Below are 14,503 nucleotides of genomic sequence, written 5' to 3'. Positions count from 1 at the left end.
AATTCCTCTCTAGTTTGTAGCCCTTCCAAGGTGAGGTCCACATCTCAGTCATGCCTAGCTGGCACAGAATTGGTACTAGGAATGATGCATACCCTAATTATTAGAATGACTTCCTCTAGCTCTCAGCACATCATTACCAGACTCTGGTGGCTGCCAGTGAACATAGCTCAGAGAAGGCTTAGCTTTCTAATCAATGATCTAACATTTTAATTTGAAATTAATTTTCACAAGCTTACCAATTTTCAGTGTGACAAGATTTCTTTGAATGCTTTCTTGATTCTTTTCTTTGGTTACATCATAGCTGTGCTGGCTAGTTTTACATCAACTTTACACAGGCTAGAGTCATGGCGGGGGCAGTTGAGAAAAGGCCTCTGTAAGATGGGGCTGTAGGCAAGCTTTTCTTAACTAGCAATGATGTGAAGGGTCAAGCCCGTTGTGGGTGAGGCCACACCTGAGCTGGGGTCCTGGGTTCTAAGAGAAAACAGGCTGAACAAGCCACAGAGAGCAAGCCAGTAAACAGCACTCCTCCATGGTTGTAACATGAGGTGGCCTGCTTGTTGGGGGTTTATGTCCTGCCCGGTACCACCAGCTGTTTAGCCCCAAAGAAAATAACATAAAGGACTCCGTAAGTTATAAAGCTGATTGGCCCATTATCCCAGACCTTTTGTCCACTCTTGTAGCCTATATTAACCCATTATTTTGATCTATTTTAGCCATGTGGCTGAGTACCTTTTTTACTGGGGCAGATCACATCTTGCTGCTTTGGTGGTCTGGCAGGAGTGGGAGGAATCAACTTCCTCCTCCCCAGAATTCTCCTGCTCTCCTTGCATCATTTTCATTTTTTGTCTGTTTTTCCCGCCTACACCTCCTGCCTGGGCAATAAAATCGTGTATATTCTGTCAATCATGTTTTAAATAAAATGCTGATTGGCCAGACAGGAGGTATAGGTGGAAAAAACAGACAGGAAGTGAAAATGATACAAGGAGAGCAGGAGAATTCTGGGGAGGAGGAAGTTGATTCCTCCCACTCCTGCCAGATCACCAAAGCAGCAGGATGTGATCTACCCCACTTAAAAAAAAGCTACTGAGCCACATGACTAAAATAGATCAAAATAATGGGTTAATATAAGATACAAGAGCTAATAAGTAGCCTGACTTAATGGGCCAATCAGCTTTATAACTTATAGAGATCTATGTATGATTTTCTTTGGGGCTAAACAATTGTGGGAGGACAAAAAAAAAACTCAACAAACAAGCCAGACCCTCAAGTTACACATGGTCTCTGCATCAGCTCCTGTATCCAAGTTCCTTCCCTGTTTGAGTTCCTGTTCTGACTCCCTTCAGTGATGATCTATGATGTGGAAGTGTAAGCCAAATAAACCCTTTCCTCCCCAAGTTGCTTTTTAGTCATGGTGTTTTGTCATCAAAATAGTGACCCAAGCTAAAGACAATGGCTTTCTGTCAGTCTCCAGTGGGCTCCCTCACCCACATGCTTCTCTGTACTCTAGAGTGAAAGCTGCTTCTTTGTATGTGCTAGTTGGCTTTTTTTGTTTTGTTTTGGGGGGGTGTTGTTTTGTGTTTTTTGTTTTTGTGTGTGGGGTTTTTTTGTCAACTTCAAACAATTTAGTCATCTGGGAAGAAGGAATCTGCAAGAAAAATCCCTAAAATGAGCCTGTAGGCAAGTCTATGCAGTAGTTTTCTAATTACTGATTGGCACAGGGGAGCCTAGCACGCCGTGGGGATTGCTGCCCCTGGGCATGTGATCCTGTGTGCTACGAGAAAGCAGGTGTGGGTATGGTCTCTAGACCCTGGCACTCAAGAGAACAAAGCAACAGTTCTGTTACCGGAGCCTTTAAGGCTTCCGTTCAGGGTTCAATTAAAGACACAAAGATGAGCCAAAGGGAGCTAAAGATCTGAGGGGTAAGAAATCTACTCACAACAGTTTCCGTCCATCCATGTTTCCATATTCTTGCTCTTCTCTCTCATTTCTATCTGTTCTCCCTTGTTCCCGCTTGTTCTACTTCTTGCAAACATTCCCAGTCATATATATCCTTAAAACAAGCAATTCCCCAGCGCTCACAGGCTCCAGGGCTGAAATTCTTTTGCCCCATAAAAAAGTCAGATAAGGGTTTTCTCTCTCTCTCTCTCTCTCTCTCTCGCTCTCTCTCTCACACACACACACACACACACACACACACACATACACACACACATCAGTGCACATCTGGTGAACTCCTTAATAGAGAAAGTTAGTTAAGAAAGGAATTAAATCATCAGGGAATTCTAGAAGGGAAGGTTAGTGTGCTACTCTACGTTTTTAGGTGGTAGTTAAAAGAGCTAAAAGGTTTATTTTCAGCACAATCATGAATAGGGCACAGGTTCTTTAAATCAGAGTGCCACTTCTTTTCTCCCAGCATGCATAGAACCGGGTAACCAAGCAACCTATGTAAATAGTTAGGGGGAAGCTAGTGGCTCCTGAATCTGATAACACAGCTGCAGTTTCTACCTGCCTAGATCTGGAGTTTTGCTCTAAGTGGTAGAAACAAAGAAGGCCTCTAAATTATCAGTCCCAGGGACCTGCTGTTATCAGCCTTTCTCCTAGTGGGTGTTGAGGGTCTTTCTCTGGGTTGCAGTTAGTTATCTCTTCTGCTAACTTTCCTGAACTAAAATTATCAGTAAACTGAGGTGAAGGTGAGTGCAAGGAGTTAGGAATCTTTTGAGTGAGGTAAAGCTAGAGTAGCAGCTTCAGCAGGTAGTAATTCTATGTCCCTGGAGACCTGTGAATATCTTAAATGCGATTCTCTATTCCTGGACCCTAGGCACAGACCAAATGCCTGTTGATAAAGATAATTGCAGGAAGGCAGATCTCTGCGCTTACCTGGGAGAGAGGAACGGAGGCCTGGCAGTGGGAAACTGTTCTTAACTAGGGAATTAATTGCCAAATATGTAACAGAAAGGGAGTTAGCTACAGCGAGAAACCTACAGCAAAGGACAGCCACTCTATTTACAAAACAATAATGCCAAAGAGCCTTGCTTTTCCGCTTAGCTTTTATCAGATCCCTTGGTTCTGGTACGTGGCTTGTGAAAAGATGGCTGAGCATTTGCTGTATAATGTTGCGGTTTGTAGCATCTGTGTCATGCCTTGTGGCTGGGGCAGGCAGGACTCAACCAAGTGCCACTGTGGCTCAACCAAGAACCCCGGCACTGGGTGACCAGGCGCCATTATAGTGAGTGAGTACAGGGTGAGGAAGTGGAAGAGAGAGAGGCAGAACCGTTCGTGGCTCGGGTAGAGAGGCAGTTTTGGAGAGGTGAGGGTGGTATGATCGTTTGAAAGAAAATGGTCCCCAAACGGAGTAGCACTATTTGGAGGTGTGACAGTCAGTTGACTTCCTGTTGCCTGCAAGATGGAGCATCAGCTGGAGCATCAGCTCCAGCATCACGTCTGCCTGCATAATGCCATGTTCCCCGTCATGATGATAATGGACTGAACTCTGAAACTGTATGGGAGCCATACCAATCAAATGTTTTCTCTATACGAGTTGCTGTGGTCATGGTGTCTCTTCACAGCAATAAAATCCCTATAACAGATAGTGAGGAACAGACTGGCATAAATGGTCTGCTTGCCACTTGTGTCCAAGGTAACATCCAGGCCTGTGCTATTGCCAAGGGCTAGGTCTTGGTCTGAGGCCATGAAGCAGCTGAGGGGGCCTGTGTTGATGTCTGTGGCTCCTGTCGCCTCTGAGGACAGAGCAGAGGCCAGTAGTCTGGGCCACCACATGGGACCGTGTTAGTAACCAAGGGTCATGCTGTCACAGGGGCCATGTTGGTCTGACTAACCTACACTGCCACCTGGGGCCATGGTGACATCCAGGCCCGGGCTACTGCTGAGGACCATATCCGAGTCCCTGGTCCACAGTCAGGGTCTGTGTTGATGTCCCTGGCCCATGTTTTTACCAAAGACCACAGGGATGCCCAGGGTCTAGGCCACACCTGTAACTATGTTGGTGTCTGAGGGTTGTGCTGCTGCTGGGGCCGATCCAACCTGAGTGGCTCGTACTGCCACCTGGGACCATGGCGACTTCTGCAACTGGCTTGCTGCCTAGGACCAGATCTGAGCCCATGGCCCTACAACATCCAGGGTCTGTACTGATATCCATGGCCCATGTTGCCACCAAAGACCACACAGATGTCCAGGGTCCAGGCCAAAACCTGTAGCCATGAGGATGTCTGAGGGCTGTGCCGCCACCTGGGGCCAGGCTGCTCTGAATGACCTGTACCATTACCCGGGGGCCAGGGTGCTGTCCAGGTTAGGGATATTGCTGAGGGCCATGTCTGGGTCTCTGGCCCTACAGAAGCCAGAGTCTGAGTTGATGTCTATGGGTCCTGTTACCACTGAGGGCTGTCCAGACGATCGTGATCTGGTCAGCCGCCTGAGATCATGTCAGTACCCGAGGACCATGCTCTGCTAGGGCCATACTGATCTAGGTGACCCGTGCTGCCACCTGAGGCTCTGGAGACATCTGGGCCCATAGTCCTGCAGTGGCTGAGGTCTGGAGTGCTATCTGTGGCTCCTGTTGCCACCAAGGGCTCTGCAGATGTCCAGGGTCTGGTCAGCCGCCTGAGACCATGTTGGTGTCCGAGGGCCGTACTGACCTGTGTAGCCTGTGCTGCCACCAGGGCCATGCTGATGTCTGGGCCTGAGCTGCTGCCAAGGGCCATGTCTGCGTCCATGGTCCTGCTACAGTTGGGGTCTGTGATGATTTCTTATGGCCATGTTAGCACAGGAGGTCATTGGAACCATGTTGTACTCCGCCAGCTCTGCCCTTCATTGGCCCTACGATAGCTCGTCCTGCTTTTTGCTCGATACTACAGCAGATTAGCTGCCCTCCTGCCCCCTCCACACTCTGGAAAGATGGCCCCATTCCTCACCACAGGCGTGTTCTTCACCTGGGCAGCACACTAGAGCTGACCCTGTTTTGGGGGATGTAGGTGAGCTGCCCCTGAGGGTGTGACAGCAGGAGGGCTGACCTCACTCCCCCTCACCTGCCATGTGGTGGCATGGGTGGGAGAAAGATGTCCTTCCCCCCTCACCCATTCCCACCTTTGGCAGTTGAGAGAGCTGGCCCTGGGGTCATGAAAACGGGGGAGTTAGCCATGCCTCTCAACAGCTGCAGCATACAAGAAAGCGGGCTCTGCACCCTGTCTGGGCAGCACACTAGAGCTGACCCTGTTGTCAGGGATGCAGAGGGCATGTAGGTGAGCCAGCCCTGAGGGCAGGAGAGCGGCAGAGTTGACCCAGCACCCCCACCATCTGCCATATGATAACATGGGTGAGGGAAAGCTGTCCTTCCCCGTCCACCTATTGCTACCTTCATGAGAGCTGGTCCTGCCCCTCATCGGCTGTAGCACATAGGAGAGTGGGCTCTGCACCCCACTGGGCTTCATACTAGAGCTGATGCTGGAGCACAGGTGAGTCAACCCTAGTGGCATGAAAGCAGGACAGCTGACCCCACTCCCCCTCGCATGCTCCCCCTACAGCAATCAGGAGAGAGGGCCCTGTACCTCACCTGAGCAAAAGCAACAGAACTGGCCCTGGTGATGTGAATGGGGGAGCTGGGCCTGAGGACTTGAGAGCAGAACTGGCCCCGCTCCTTGCTGCACGCTGCATTGGGTGAGCTAGCAGAAGCAGAGCTGGAGAGCTCACCCAGGTAGTGATGAGGGAAAACTCGCAACTGGCCAACCCAGCTACCACCCAGGCCCAGAACCAGGGTCATGAGTTAGCCCACCCCAACATTCACTTCATCTATAAACTGCTGGCACATGTGAAGGGGACAAACCTACAGATTCAAAACATCAGGATCTCTACCACACAGGACAGCAGGATAGCCAAGAGGAGCTCCACTGAGAGTCCATTACTAGTGGTGTAGCAAAAACCAGAGGCCTCAGGCCAGACCAATGACTCAAGTGACTCGTGGTGAAGAACACTTGTAAGTAAAGATGAATGACTAAAGGGTGAACTGTGACTCAGTGGGCCACACTACAGCCTCCACGAGGAGATTCTTCTGCTTCTTATTTGGTATTTGGTTTTTCATTACATTTTTGTTTTGTTGGGGGGGGGGTTGCAAGGGCAGAGGGTGGAAGTGAGGGGACGGGGAGATAAGTGGGACCAGAATGCATGATGTAAAATCCACAAAGAATCAATAAAAGTTTAAAAACAAAGCAAGTAAGCTGTAAGCTACGGAGAGCAAGCCAGTGAGCATTCCTCCGTGGCACTGCATTGGCTCTGGCCCTGGCTTCCCTGAATGATGACCACAAGCTGTAAGATGAAATAAGACCGTTCCTCCCTTACTTTCGGTCATGATGCTTTATCACAGCAATAGAAACCCCAACTAATATAGCTGGAACGTTATGAACAATTGATGTCATGGTCAGCTGGGCATGAGGCCAAGGGATCAGAGGCAGGGTAATGTTACGTAACTGTAATTTAGCTGTCACTCACTGGACTTCCAGGAGAACTTAACTCTGGTGCTGCCCTGCAGCATTTCACTCTCAAGCCACACGCATTCAGGAAATCAAGGCATTTTGTCTCGGGCTAGGTTGGAGCCTGACGGGTCAGAGGATCCCAGAGATGCGATGGTGTCTCGGGCCAGATTGGAGCCTGGCTTGTCAGAGGAGCCTGGAGATGCTATAGTGTTCTCGTTTGCTTTCTATTGCTGTGATAAAACACTGACCAAAATCAGAAGAGATGAATTTCAACTTACTGTCCATTGCTGAGGGAAGTGAGGGCAGGAACTGAAGCAGAGGCTGTGAAGGAGCACTGTGTGCTGGCTTGTTCTCCAGGCTCACAATCAGCTCCCTCTTCTGTTGGGAGTTTCGTGGTTTGTTTGTTTTGAGACAGGGTCTTACTATGTATCACCAACCAAGAAAATCCACCTCGGGCTTACCACATACCACTTTCATCTCAACTGAGGTTCTCTCTTCCTAGTGACTCTAGATTGTGCCAAGATGACATAAATTTAGCCAGTAAGCTAGCTAACCTATCTTTCTGTTGAAACACATATTAATGTTTTTACCTATCTCTGACACCCACTTCTTGGCACCTGCATTGCATTCTATTGGTTTTGAGCGAATACCACATTTCATTGGCTCAGTCACAGAGGGGTCATCCTGGATGGTGTTGTAGGCTGTCTTATTTTAACTGACACGTGGTCACATTTCTTATTGCCACCCTCTTCCTTATGACTATTCACGCTGTCACCCCAAACCTCCACTCTTCACATTAAACTTCATCTGCCATCTCAATTCGCCCACCTCAAAGGGACAATTCTGGTTCTGACGGGATGCGGTTGCCCTTCTTTCTTCCTCCAACTATAGTTACTGTCCAATCCATGCTCCACAACGTCTCTATCGCCTTCCTATCACCCACTGTGACTTCCCATTGCTCTTAAGAAACGTACAAGTCTTCACGGTGAAGTCTACAGAGAGACTGCTGACTGAGAACTGTCTGTGTTCTCATGTGATAAGGAACTACTTCGGAGGGAAAATCAAGTCCTCCGCACACACACAGTTCAGTCCTACCAACACTGTTTTCCAGACAAAACTTTCTTTGATAGGCGAAGCCATGGAACAGCTCCTCTCTTCATTGAGCACAAGCTCTTGTAGGAGCCCTGTGTACCAAGTGCCACATCCTCGGGACAGGGTGAGCCTCAGTAGTCCAGCCCACAGCTGGACACCTGTGGAGCTGTGTCACCAGGACACTCCCTGGACACCCAGGGAGACTGTCAGCAGTTCATTGTCTTCTTCTGTAAATGTGATTGAGCTCAATGTGCACCTAATAAGCACCTCCCCTTTCTCAGCTCTTGTGTTCTTTAACAAGCAAGCATTTCCTTCATCCCTGACTCATCAAATTGTTCACCACGGGCTATCATACAACCAGTAACTCCCATTCATGGTTATCACCCCATGTCACACATAATTAGGATGAATATTTACCGTTACGGTCAGTGAAAAAGGGGATCGCCTCTATTTTGTTCACTCTCAAATCCCCATCAGTGAGCACAGTTTCTGACAACAGCTATTGAATTCATATGTTAGTTAATAACCCAGTTAGTAACCGGGCAGCTCTGGTTAACAGCATCTCCCTTGTTCTTCCTGTCTCCTTGCATCACCAACACTTCGGTTGAACCATTTGTTATTTCACAAGCAAGGGCTGCTCCCAATGGCAGCTCAGCTTCCTATACCCATGCACTCCTTATCCTTGACCTCCCAGAGTTCTTCTTTTCCTTCCAAAACCTGCCAGGACTCTTCCTCCCGACAGAATGTAATCTGGTTGTATGTTTTGCTTTATTGTTTGTTATAGTAGCAGTCTTTTATTGATTATAAGATTATTATATCTTACATATATCCCAAATTAGTCTTATAATCTGGAGTCCTGTATATGTAGCTGATAACTTAGATCCTTTTATAGGGGTGCAGGTGGGGAAGACAGGGCAGAGTCTTATATAGACAGCCCTTGCTGTCCTGGAAATTACCATGTAGACCAAGCCAGCCTCGAATTCACGAAGATCTGCCTACCTGTGCCTCAAGAGTGCTGGAATTAAAGGCATCTGCCACCACACCCAATGATAATTTAGGTCTTAGTCTATGGTCTGCTATCCTCTTACTTTTTTCAAAAACAGGTACTATGGTGTTTTGAAAAAAAATGATCCCTAAAGGGAGCGGCACTATTGGGAGGTGTGGCTTTGCTGGAGTGGGTGTGGCCTTGTTAGAGGAAGTGTGTCACTGAGGAGGCAGGCTTTGAGGTCTTTTGTTTAAGCTTTACCCAGTGTCTCAGTCAACTTCCTGTTGCCTGCAAGATATAGAACTCTCAGCTGCTGCTCCAGCCCCATGTCTGCCTGCATGCTGCCATGCTCCCGGTCATGGTGATAATGGACTGAACCTCTGAAACTGTAAGTGAGCCAACCCAATGAAATGTTCTCCTTATAAGAGTTGCTGGGCGCATGTTGTCTCTTCACAGCAATAGAAACCCTACCTAAGACAGATACGATCCAAGAATTGCCTGAAGTTCTTATTTTATATTTTAAAAAAGAAAACTGCTGTGCCTTGCCAAATCAAAGCAGTTGGATTTGAGATAGATTCAATACCATTTCCTTCTAGGATTAACTCATCTTTCTGGTTTAAGATACTGACAAGCAACGTCTGTCATCAAATCCCTGAAAATGTACTTTCCATCCAGGTCATTCCAGATTTCAGCAAGAGACTATTCTCTTAAATAGTCAGATTGATAGGGCAGTGAGCGCACACAGGCTGCATCTCGGAAAGGAGCCCAGTGTGACACCATGTGACCCCCTTGAGTATGTCCTGTACCTGATGGCAAATGGTACCTAGTGACCAGTTCCTTTCCACTTCTCTGCCATGTGTCAAGCAGAAACTCTTTCTCTTTCTGAGGGGACTGAGCTCTACACTGATGTAAGTGAAGCCCCCAGAGGAGCCCGAGGCAGCTGGTCGTGTTGAATCTGAAGCCAAGAAGTTCTGGGGCCTTTTACAACTGCATTCTCTCAGAGCGATGTCAGCATCTATAGAAAGTTGACAGTCTTATTGCCAAAAATGTTTTCTTACAGTAGATGTGCTGGGGTGAGGTATCTGTCTTGCCTCTCTCTGGATTTGAACTCTCCAAGGCTGGTACCTCTGTTCTGTGCAGTACTCAGCACTGTATCATGTACAATCAGCATGGTCGATCATATCTGGTAACAAGTGGATGAGGGAGTCTCCATGAGAATGTGTACAATCGGCATGGTTGATCACATCTGGTAACAAGTGGATGAGGGCTCTTCATGACAATGTGTTCTCTGTCTCTTTTGTCCATTTTTCAGTTTCTGTAGTTAGGCCTATGTTGACACAGTGTAGTACTTCGTAGCAACACAATAGCTAAGCTCACAAGGGCTTCTTTCTACCCCCACCAGGTCAGTTTGTTCTGTCTCGAGGGGGGAGAGCAAGATACAGTGTCTGTTAAATGTCTTTGTTCCTTTGACTTTTTGAAGCATTGGATGTGCAGGTACTGAGCACTTGGGAAAATGTCCAGACTGATTGCAGTTTCCCCTGGGAATCACTGTGATTGCAGTTCCGTCTCCCAGAGTCACAAAGCACACATTAAACGTAGACAGGGAGAAAATGAGTGGAGATAACTTTTAATCACACTGAAAGTTTTGGAAGATATTTTAGGGCACACAAAATATGCAGAGAAACTTTACCCAAGTGAACCATGTTGGGGAATGCCAAGAGTTTCAAAAATCTCAAATTTTCTAAGTTGCTTCTGAACAGGCACGGTGGCAGCCACCTGTGTAACAGTGATTTGGAAGATGTTGCAACAATGATACAGACCACCTAAAAAATTCAGTGACATGCACAACAAAATGTATTTCTTCCCTGGGTCTACACGTTAGCTGTAGTGAATACCGGACCCCTGACGGACTGGTTCTTGTTCCACGCTTTGGGTCATTTGCATGTCTATTTTACATATCTCGCTCTGGGGCTTATGAGGCAAGCATTGGCTGCCATAGTTATATGTTAGTTGAGCCATGTTCGTGAAGCACAGAGGTGAGTTCTTGTGTTGTACTTACTAAAGCGTAAGAAGTGGACAGATTCCTCCAAGGCTGTAAAAGCCACCGCTGGCTTTATATCTGTTCATATGCCCATGGCCCAGCTACACCACAGACTGTGTTAGTTACTTTCCTCGCTGCTGTAACAAAAATACCTGTTCAAACAGCTTAAGGAGGAAAGGGTTTATTTGGGCTCACAGTTCAATGGCGGGGAAGTCACCATGGTAAGAATTTGAAACAGCTGATCACATTTGGATCCACAATCTGTGGCAGAGAGTGACAAGTGTCAGTTCTCAGTGAGCTGTATCCTTTTTATTCTGTCCAGGGCCCCAACCCATGGAATGCAGCAGCCCACAGCTAAGATGGCTCTTCCTACCCCAATTAACCTAGTCCAGATAACCTCTCCCTGGCATGCCCAGAAGCTAATGTAGTGTAGATGGCACCTCAGCACACACAGAGGCTAGTTCCTGGAGGATTCTAGCACCGCCAAGTTGTCAGATCAACAATAAGCCTTGCACAGATCTAAGCTGGATTCACAGTATGTGCAGAGAGTTAGCGTTGGGTGAACTCAGAGAAGACCATTGCATCTTGAGTGTTACCATGGTTTCAAAGCTATTTGGAAATGTGATAAACCCCATCAAGGCCTTTTCGCCTTTTTGAGAATGCAAGCTGACTCCACAGGCAGAGATGAAGAAAAACAGGAATAAATAGATAGACCGAGCAAACAAAGTCTGTAGTCATCATCTCTCCTTTCTTCTCGCAGTTTCCTGAAAAGAAAAATTTCATGAAGAATAAATAACAATATATCCTTATATCACGCATTACCTCTAAAAACATACTCAGAGCTCACTAAAGGATTGCGCATTACATTAGAAAGCATCCACCCAGCATTAACAAGTACAGCAGCTGGACTTGGACATATTTTTTATAGACGTGGTGCAACCCACAGCAATTTTCCATAATCCTGCTTTTCTTGGTCATCTAGTTGAGGCAGACACAAGTTCTTTTATTCTAATCTTTAATTATTAATTCATATCACAAATCATATTGTAAATCTTTCTGTGTGTCTGTAGGGAGGGCTGCAGAATGGACGCAAACGGTTAAGGAGGCTGTAGTAGGGTTTCAAGAGGTTCCAGAAGTAGACAGGCAAAGATGTAAGCAAATTCCACATTGACAGAGTAAGGAACCCAAACTAGCTACATGTGAGAAGCTGCTACTCTCAGAACTCTGTGCATCACAGCTTTAAGAATGAAGCTGAAGAGTTGAGTCCAGCTACAGAGGCAAAAGGGCAGGGCCAGGGCCAGAAAAATGAATGAAAGGACAGACGGGGTGAGGTCCACAGGGGTGGACACAGGGATAGAACACATCAACAATGAGATCAAGTTGGGCTAAAGTCTCAAGGGCAGTTGGGAGTTGGTCCTTTATGCAGACACTGATGTCATGTGACAGTCATGGAGGGCATTATCATCACAGTGTTAGGTGTCCAGGTGAGGAGGTCACGCCATTTCCTCAACCTAGTGTATCTGGTAAGTTCTTGGATCTGATTTCCTGTCATGTATGTCACCTTTTTTTAAAAAAAAAAATTCATTAACTAGATAAACTGGAGTCACAGGGGAAGAATGAACCTCTTCTGAGAAAATGACCCCATCACATTAGCCTGTAGACAAACCAATGGGCATTGTCTTGATTAATGACTAACGGGGGCGGGCAGCCCACTGTGAGTGTTGTCATACCCAGGCAGGAGGCTCTGAGTTGTATTAAAAAAAAAAAAAACCAAACTAAGCAAAGCAATAATCAGTGTCCCCCTTAGTCTCTTCTGCTGCAGTTCTTGTCCTGCATGAGTTCCCACCCCTACTTCCCTCATTGACAGACTATGATTGAGACATGTAAGCCAATCAAATGCTTCGCTCTCAAGTCGCTTTCATTGTGGCCTTTATCAAAGTAATAGAAAGCAAACCTGGACAATTCCCTTGTATCCCTATAGTCTTAATTTACCTAGGTGAATTTTTAGGGTAGCATGCTTTCTACTCCCAGGAGTTTATAATTTGTATGTCAGAGAGATGATCCTTTATGCTCAAAATGATATCAAAAGCTGCTTGTAAAATGGAGTTTCTCGAGGCCAGACATAGCCTGAAAAACCACTGCTTTACACACTATGGAGTAACACAGAGCAGGAACCAGCCTGACCTCAGCAACCCCATGTTCATTTTAGAGAGAGAAATGCTTGGAGAGTTTGAAGACCTTAACTCGATTCACACAGCCAGTGTGACCATTAGCTGCATTTCTGGATGACTGACTGGACCTTCAGAGGGTAGAGAGATGGCTCACTAGCAAAGGAAGTCACTAAGAATTTTTAGTACTCGGCTACATCTTACTCAAGTTGAGTTGAAGCAGATAACACACAGTCATCTAGCTAATCTGCTCCCTATGTTGCCTAGAGAAAAGACAGGGAGAGCCGAAAAAACCACTGACAGATCCCAGGCTCTGTTATGAAACAAATCTACCACAAAGGGTTTCAGATGTCTCCCGTAATGCAGTGGGGGCCTGAGGTGTGTTTTAGTAACGAGGTGCTGTTAATAAAACCTCCCTAAAGCTTGGGGAATTAAAAATTGTAATTCCATTATTTTGCTCCTAAGTCTGTACGTAAACAGAGATCAACAGTATCAGTTGTCATCTGTGGGACACAGCTCCACCCCACACCAGCAGCAGAGACCCCAGCCGGGCAAAACTGGGGTTCATGGCCTCAGCAAAGGAATGCATTTCAGAGCTAACCAAATGTGAAACAAAGCAGTGACTGAGAGTGAGAGCGAGAGAGAGAGAGAGAGAGAGAGAGAGAGAGAGAGAGAGAGAGAGAGAGGGAGGGAGAGCACACCAATAGGACCAGCGTGATCTTCCCAATGAGATAACTGTGCTCGTGTCCTTACAATGGCATATATATTCTTGTGGCTTTCTAGCATTTCTAAAGGTTGCTAAGAAACCGGTCTCCTTTCTAACATGGTCCAAAGTGTGTAATTCATGACAGGGTTCAAGGTTCAGCAAACAGGGTTGGAGTAGATTTGTGAGACATGCTCTCTGGGTTTAGGGAAGAGGGGAATGCCAGAAACTCAAGTTTTGTTGACATCAGGATGTGTTCACTCTACGTTGTGTAAAGCAGTGGTTTTTTTCAGACCACGGCTCACTCTGAAAGACTCTATTTCACAAGCAGCTTTGATTGCATCTTGAGGACGGAGGATGACTGTGCCAGGGTAGACAGGCACACAGTGCCATCTGTCAGGCGCCTTCCAGGCAGCGCAGACTAATAGACCACTTACTTATGGCCACCGACAAAGGGCCACCCTTAGCAGGGTAAACTAAGACTACAGGTAGGGCTGCATGGATGCATTAAAATCATGCCAGTGACACCAGACTGTTATATAAGCGTGCGAAGCTGAGTGTCTGGCTGCTGGAAGAGCTGGGCCAGCACCTGGTGACTCTTCAGACTGACAGAAAGTTCAAAACTGGTTTTGTTCTGTTTTGTTTCCCTGTAGGAAATAATCTTACTGCTCACTGGCGGAAGTGGAATTTGCAAAATACATTCCTGCTCAGCAACGAACTCTACAGCCACGCTGCTCTGGCGTCTCCATTCCTTTGCTTCTAGTGAGAGACATTAAATATTTACGATGGTAACGGACTCCTTGTTGCCACAGCTCGCAAGGACATATGTATAAAAGCAGGTGGCGCAGAGTCAAGAGTGATCACGAAGGTGACAAGCTGGCATGAACTTTCTTTTATTAACTAGCCACAGACTCCTTAGAAAACAAACAAAAGGCAACCAAAAAGTCAATGCCAAATGTTTTAATTTGTAACTAAATATTTTTCTCTGGTGCAAAATATATCTCCAGTATTGAAGTGCGCATTGACTATGCA

The sequence above is a fragment of the Myodes glareolus genome, chromosome 7 (genome assembly GCF_982192425.1).
Source record: "Myodes glareolus chromosome 7, mMyoGla1.1, whole genome shotgun sequence".
NCBI lineage: Eukaryota > Metazoa > Chordata > Mammalia > Rodentia > Cricetidae > Myodes > Myodes glareolus.
Note: the sequence above shows the minus strand (reverse complement) of the source record.